General features: G+C 34.2%; 1 long non-coding RNA gene across 1 annotated transcript; it reads left to right on the forward strand.

The window, feature by feature from the left end:
• Positions 1–2,266: 2,266 nt before the first annotated feature.
• Positions 2,267–5,470, forward strand: LOC133878336 (uncharacterized). Its single transcript, XR_009901880.1, has 4 exons — positions 2,267–2,402; positions 2,480–2,544; positions 4,140–4,211; positions 5,185–5,470. It is a non-coding gene; the product is annotated as an uncharacterized LOC133878336 (long non-coding RNA).
• Positions 5,471–8,317: the final 2,847 nt, after the last annotated feature.

Below are 8,317 nucleotides of genomic sequence, written 5' to 3' on the forward strand. Positions count from 1 at the left end.
TTAATTTGTTACAGGATGCTTGACTTCAGGAGTCAGCAGATTGATGGTGTTCTAGAGAGTACGTACTAATGACTATTATGTATGTTTGGAACAATGTGTACAAAAGAAAGTATTTCTATATTTGAGCTTCATACTAAAGAAAGTATGACTATTATTATCAAGTTCTTATACTTTATGTCGTATAAAATTTTTGAACAAAAAATTATGTTTTAGTTTTGTAAATAAGAAGTGTCTCATCAAAATTAAAGAAAAAGCCTTTTCGAATGATTTTTGTTTTTTGGGTTGCCTCGATAACATGTCATATCTTTAATATGTAGGATTTTTCATGTTGTTCGATGTAAAAAAGACGGCTTGAATTCACATAATTTGAAAATCTAAAATTTCTTTGAAATTGTAGGGGATCCCCATCCAATAAACTATTCCTTTATTCTTTCAACAAATGAGAGAAATATACTACATTTTTCAAAAAAAAAAAAAAAACCACTAATATTATTTTTGTATTTTCTGTCAAATAAATAAATAAATAAGAACAAACCAACATAGGGTGGTCGGCCAGCCATAGGTGGAGCCGGGGGCGGTCGTCGCCGTGACCAATTAAAGTAGATGCGTTGTTACAAAACTAAATAATATAAATAATTATTTCATTTCGCTTTCTCTCATTCTCAATAATATTTATTTATTTTTCTAATAAAATACTTATTTCACAAATCAAAGAAAGTGAGACTGGGATAAAGAAAAAAGAAGGGTAAGTGGACAAGTCATGAACGGAACTGCTACGTGTGGAAAAGTTGACAAAAAAGTATGACCAACAATTTTTAGACTCATGATAGGCTTAGATTGATCCTCGGCTTGGCGGTCTTGTGTGTTAGTTCATCATATTGGATGAACCACCAGCCGGTTCAACGTCCATAAACATCACTTTTACTCTATTTTCTTCAATCTTTTGTTTCTTCAATTAAGACATTTATTTCTAAAATCAAGTTTTAGTCTTCGATTGGTAATTGATTTCACTGTCGACTATCACATTGTGTGGCCTTATAAGTCAGCGCGCCACAACTTCCAAAGATGTGTTTTGAATTGATATATTAAATTATTCAAGAAAATACCATTTTATTTCAGTTTATATATAATAATCGCTATGTCTTGATTTTCTTGCTCTACACCTGGGATATGATTTGCCAAAATGACCTTTACTTTGGTACGTACTAATATTGCTTTCCTATTCCTACTCTCTTCAGTTTATATATATACTAATTGATATATGATTTGCCAAAAAGACCTTTACTTTGGTACGTACTAATATATGTCTTCAGTTTATATATATTAATGTTCTTTATTTTGCCTTTGATCTTTGTACCAAAAGAGGGGCGAAATATCGTCATTTTCTTTTTTGATTTTGTTATTCTATCATTGTTTTGCTTTTCCAAAGGGAAGAGCTACTGAATAAAACCAAGAGAGGAGCCGAAACTGGGTTGTTGCCTTTTTTTTTTTTTTTTTTTTTTTCAAATCAACCATTAAATAATTTGGATCTGTTTTCCTACATGTGGAACGTCTTATATATATATATTCAATGGCTGAAAATATGAAAACTAACAAAACTTTAAAGTATTTCAAATTAAAAGTTGAGAAAGAAAATTCACAAGAGACACTAAAGCGACCAATATGCAAAATTTTAAAGAAGAAGATTATACGCCTATTTTTTAGGTCGTCGAGGAATTGGAAATATGAAACTCTCTACTTAGAGCTAAAAATTAATGGACCACAAACTTCCCAAAAAACTGTAATGAAGCCAGAAACCATAGTAATTGAAAATCATAGGATCCTAGACTCATCGTCCTCATTGTGAATGTCTCTGTTATTGCTAACAATATGGGCACACTCGTGTAGAAGTGGGCGGCCACAAAGTCCGGGCTTGCCCTCGTATGTAGAAGTTGTAAAGACCTAGAAATTAAATAGGGAGTTTAGCAATTAATAAATTACATTTATTAATAGATGAGACTAACAATTGTATTCTAGGTGGTAATATTTATATTATGAAGATATATTATAATGGTGGTAAAATAGAATAATGATAATAATGAGTTTATATGGATTAAATAAAAATAAGTTTATATAGTGTGGTAAACTAAAATAAATTGTTTTATTTTTATTTTATGAACTTGTAAATAATTGCCATAAGAAAAGAAAAAAATAAAATAAAATAAAATAACTGTAAGAGAATATTTTAGGTTCAAAGAAAAGAAGTTATAAAATAAAATTTAAAATAAAATAGAAGAAAGCAAAAGAGGGAGTTTTTTTGTCGAGAAATTGTGATCTACGAAGATCTAACGGTCCGATCTTCGATCCGACTTCGGAAACGTGATCCTTGCACTTGAATCTATGTTTCCACCGATCGTTTTAAGGTAAAACACTAAACTCATGATTTCGTAATTTTGGGTTAAAATATTGAAATGTGAGTTTAATCTAATATTTTCTTTAGGTAATGGCTTACTTGGAACTTGCTTAAGACTACCCAAACCATGGGTTTTGGTTTGGTGAATTTTGGTGAGTTTCCTTAAACCCTAACTTTTGGGTTATGTATTTTAATTGCGATTTCTTGTGTCTAATCCTAAGTAAATCTTATGGGTTAGTGTTATTAGTGTTTAAATAGCAATATTATGTATGGGTTAAAAGACTTTATGTAGGTATTCTCACTTATGAGAGAGGTTGGCCTTGATATGTAAATGGGAATTTTAAGGGTAAGTTGGAATTTGATATCGGTTAGGTGTTTTGATATTTGTTATGGGTTTTGATTCTTGATTTTTGACAACCTATGAATGATGCTTTGTGGTGAGTGCTTGATGTTGGAATGGAAAGTGATTATGAAGGGTATTTTGGTGAAAATCGAGATCTGGTCGGTGGTTGTAAATTGGGGATAATTGTGCTAATTGACGGTTATTGCTCCATTATGTTGATGGTAGAATGTTTGATTGAATTGGGTTTAGTTTTGGAAGAAATTTGGTAGATGATAGTGGCTATGATTATTGGAATTTTGGTGAGTTGATGTGAGGGAAAACCTTGCTATATTTGATGTTGTGTTTTAATGGATTCAAATATGGATTTTTGGATTGGTAATTTGATGATGTTAGTTTATGATTAATTGTTGAGGATTAAGGTTAATGCTTGTGATGGATTTATGGATTTAGTTTTATGTGGCGTCTAATGTTTGTGGTTGATCCTTGGTAGTCCTTAATGGCTATGACTCATTGTATGTAAAAGAGGGGTTTTGATTGATCTTGATGTAAGGCTATGGATATTGAAGGTTTGGTGGTAGGAGATTGATCTTATTATGTAAATGGGTTGAAATTTGACATGGGTTTGGATGTTTGGTTGTTATGGGCCGAGTATGTATGTGTCAATGTGAAATGGTATTTTAGTGAGGACATCTTGGTTATGGTTTGTTGAATAAGGCTAAAATATGTTCTATGTTATATTTATGAGTTGGATATTCTAGGTGTTGATGAAGTTGAATTGATTAAGGTTGATTACGATAAATAATTGAATTCTTTGCTATAGTTTATTTAGGTGTATAGGTTATGTAATAATAAGATTTTAGATGATGTCCTTTGTAGAGTTGGGTTGTTTTGATTAGTCTCATGTTATAGTCCTAATAAGATTCTCGGGTAGTGATGGTAGTTATAAGTGAGATGAATAGATCATAATCTTGGTACTTGGTGAAAATGAGGAATGTAAATGAAAGCGTATAGGAGATGGATGGAATACACAAAGATTATAAAATGTTAAATAAGGTTAAGTCCTAAACCTAAACTACTTGGATGATAGTAAATGATAAAGATTAAGTACTAAAGTCAAATAGTATCGGAACCTTATGATAAATGTGACTCAATAATAGTAAGTATACAACTATAAGATTTATAGTTAATAACAATAAAAGATAAACTAATGCATATAGTAAATACATCTTTGTATTAATAATCAAAGATATCATTAGAACCTAAACCTAAATGATAACCTAATAATAGTTTAGGATACCTAACTAGCCTTAGAAGCAGATTACGCGACGTGTGAGCACATGGGTAGTGTACGTGTCATAGAGTATAGAGTTCAATAACATAGTCTAATGTTATTAATGTTTGCAGGATAGTGTCCGGATTGGAGTCTTTAATGGGTTCTCCAATGTAGAGTTCGAGTCATAGTCCAATGCAGCCAAGGTGAGTATTCTACTCACTGAGAAAAGATATTTTTATGTATTTTATAGAAATGCAAATGATATATGATTTTCTTACTGAACCAACGATATGTTAACATGTATGATTTGGATGAGTTAAGTAGTTTCAATTATGTTGAAATATCAATGATGTTATGAAATGATACATGAATGAAAGGTTTTGAATTGATTGAAGTATTTGAAAGTGTGTTGTAGTTGGGAATTTAATTATGCAAAGAAGAATGATGAAATTTCATGTTGATTGGTTCATGGTATTTGAAGAAAGCATGATTTGCAAAGAATAGGAGTATAGAGTTTGAATTGTAAAGCATAAAGCATGAGGCCCATAATAAAGAAGAGAGCGTGAGGCTCATAATAAAGAAGAGAGCGTGAGGCTCATAATAATGAAGAGAGCGTGAGGCTCATAATGAACAAAAAGACTATCATGAGCATGCATAGCATTGTTTAAATTGTGTAATGTTTTCATGATAAGTATATTGTAGTTTTGCTAGACGTATTAGTATGCATAAGAGTCTTGATAGAAAAAGAACTTATGTATATTGGTATCGGATTGTGTGATGTTTTTATGAAAGTATATTGTTGTTTTGCTAGACGTATTAGTATGCATAAAAGTCTTGATAGAAAAAGAATTTATGTATATTGGTATCGGATGGTTGCATGATTTAAATGTCATTGTGTTCTATAACGAATCTTTTTCGTATAATACTAGCTGCCCACAGTATTTAAATGTTTTTTATTAGTCGGTGTTTGCTATATCAGCTATGGGGGTTTTTCAAACAAAAGTTTATGAAATTGGTAGCTGTTATAGTGTTCGCACGACTAAAAATGAAAAGTTGGTTCTTTGCGAAAACTCAGTGAATAGTATACTTCTGAGGTCTTAGTGTATTTATGTATGCTAAGGCGGTGGGCTCATAATTCCACCTATACGGATGTGGCAAACCCCCACAACCGTATAGATGATGTTCTTTTGGCTGCAGGTATTCCGGTCGTAGTTGATAGCATTGTAGAAGGGTATTTTGGATGTTATGACTGAAGCACGTCGCAACGGTCGTAATTGGTGGACCACGGGTTGTTCACTTGTTTATAGGTTTGGTTTATGGCTTGTGACGTTTGTGTCACTTGTTATTGTACAAAACCATTTATGTCACTTATTTAATTCGTGGAAAGATTTAATCATATAGATATTTAATGGCTCTTTGTTGTAATTATTTGTGATAGATGTATAAGATGTGATTTCCGCTATTAGGTTATGTTTTCCGCTGCATAGTTGATAGATGTTATACTCTGATTTGCCAGGTACATATTATGGGGTATGTACATATGTTGGCTTTGCGACATATCGTCGTGCCACTGTGAAGATCCGTTTATATTTTAAGGGATTAATGACTATGTGGATGTTTTGTATAAAAAAAAAAAAAACGGGTCGTCACAGAAGTATCCAAAGACTAGGTTAGAAGGGTGTAGTTGCAAAATGCTTGACTTCAGCAGATTTCATTGTATTGTGGAGAGAGTAGCTTTCAAAGACTCAAATATATATATATATATGCTCTTCAACAGACTTCGTGGTCACTGATCATGATCACTCACTTGACTCTCACAGCAACAAATTTGAAAATTTTCTCCATCTTTTCGAAGTGTAATGTACATTGACTCCCACATTACATTGAACGCAAATTGAAAATATGAAAACTAACAATACATTAAATTATTCGAATCTAACCTTGAGAAATCAAATTGATGATAGACTCTAGAGCTACCAATATGCTATTTTAAAGAATAAGATTATACACCTATCTTTTATGTGGTCCATGAATCGAAAATATGCAACTCTCCACTTATGACTAATAACCAATGGACCACAAACTCCCCAAAAACTTGTAATGAAGCCAAGAACCACAGTAATTGGAAACCTTAGGATTCTATGCCCATCGTCCTCATCCCGAATGTCTCTGTTGTTGGTAACAATATGGGCACACTCATGTGGAAGTGGGGGGCCACAAAGTCCAGGGTTGCCCTCATATGTAGAGGTTTCAAAGCTCTGGAGTGTTAGAACAGTTTTATGTCTGGTGACGTGTGGATCTTTGATTCTTCGTGTTCTTCGTAATCTGCAAGGAAGAGCAAACAGATGCGTCAGAGGGGGCGTCTCCTGACGTCCTCTCTCCGATGCCTAAATCAGTGGGCCATTTTGGAGAGTATTGAGAGTCGAGAGTTTAGTATATTTTCAGCACATATTCAGAGAGTCTTTTGTACCTGGGGTAGCAGCTTATTTATAAGCACATAATTCTCAACTGCATTGTTCCACCTTCATGTCATGGCTGAGTGGAACCCTTAGTGGGATGAGATAGAGATTGAGTGGGAGAGTGGGACACTTGCTCCTCATGGGATAATGTATTTATTCCATGTGTTCCAAACATACCCTTCAATGTGTTATAAGACTTTTTTAAGCCTTAGTGACTGAGCGGGTCAAGTTGGGCCAGCAATATCAATTGGGCCTTGGTTCGGGTATAGGCCCATTTGCCTAGGGGATGATAATTTTCCTAACAGATACCCCCCGATTGCCATTGGCTGATTTGTCCAACTGGTCGAGCATTGGGAATCTTCTTTTGTACTTGCAGATGGGGCTATTTTTGTTTGTTGATAATGAGGATTCAATGTTGATGGTCAGATGCTTGTGGAGACCATGGTTGTCGGAGTGTCTAGTAAGCGGCATAGCTCTACCCCCTTGTGCTTGTGACTTTTTGCATGTGATAGTAATTTTGAATGCTCGAAGCTGTTTGTAGTTGAAGCCTTTTACTTGCCGTTGACAAATCAGAGGATTTCCTAGCTGCGTCAATATGGCAATCTTTTTCATTTGACAGTGTTCTATTTGGGATACACGGGCTATCTCGGCCTCAGGATATTTTTGTCTCGGAATTTTATTTTCTTCCCGGGAAAGTTCCTGTTTTGTCTCAGAGTTTTGCTTAGATTTGGAAAAAAATTTGTCTCGGAGACTTTTTCAAACTTGGAAAACTTTTTGTCTCGAAAACCTTTTTAGTCTTGGAAATTTTTTTTTGTCTAAGAGACTTTTTCAAACTTAGAAAACTTTTCGTCTCACAAATTTTTTTTTGTCTCGGAGACTTTTTTAGTCTCGGAAATTTTTTTTGTGTCGGAGACATTTTCAGACTAGGAAAATTTCTTGTCTCGGAGACATTTTCAGACTTGGAAAATTTTTCATCTCGAAGACTTTTTAAGTCTCGGAAAATTTTTTATCTCGGAGACTTTTTTAGTCTCAAAATTTTTTTGTCTCAGAGACATTTTCAGACTAGGAAAATTTTTTGTCTCAGAGACTTTTTCAAACTTGGAAAATTTTTTCGTCTCAAAGACTTCTTTAGTCTCGGAAAATATTTTGTTTGGGAGACTTTTTTAGTCTTGGAAAATTTTTCATCTTGGAGACTTTTTTAGTCTCGGAGACATTTTCAGACTTGGAAAATTTTTCATCTCGGAGACATTTTTAGTCTCGGAAAATTTTTATCTCGTAGACATTTTCAGCCTTGGAAAATTTTTCATCTCGGAGACTTTTTTAGTCTCAGAAAACTTTTTGTCTCGGAGACATTTTCTTTTGTAGGGGTTGTCTCCCTGTTTGGTTTGTTTTGATGACTTTTGCCGAAGCAGGATCCCTAAAATCTATTAGAACAGATGTATATATGTATCGAATAATGATTAGTTTGCATACCTAAGTTGATAGGCTGATTTCCAAGCAACTGTGGTTGTTGGCGTTTGATGATGTTTGGAGCCTTGTCTGAGGCTTTGGATGCTCAGACTGGTGTCGAGGCTTTAGTGGTCTGAGGCTTACAGTGGCTCGGGGCTTATGGTGGCCCGAGGCTTATGGGGGCTCAGCTTGTGCCGAGGCCTTTTTGTGCTCAAATCGTGCCGAGTAATCTCGAGGCAGGTTGAGGTTGTAGTGCTCGAATCCCCTCAACGTGATTCGAGTCATATAAGTTTCTCCAACTTGAATCCCCTCAACGTGATTCAAGTCTCGGCTCGAATCCACTCAACGTGATTCAAGTTATATAAGTTTCTCCAACTTGAATCCCCTCAACGTGATTCAAG

The sequence above is a fragment of the Alnus glutinosa genome, chromosome 9 (genome assembly GCF_958979055.1).
Source record: "Alnus glutinosa chromosome 9, dhAlnGlut1.1, whole genome shotgun sequence".
In the NCBI taxonomy this organism is placed as follows: Eukaryota; Viridiplantae; Streptophyta; class Magnoliopsida; order Fagales; family Betulaceae; genus Alnus; species Alnus glutinosa.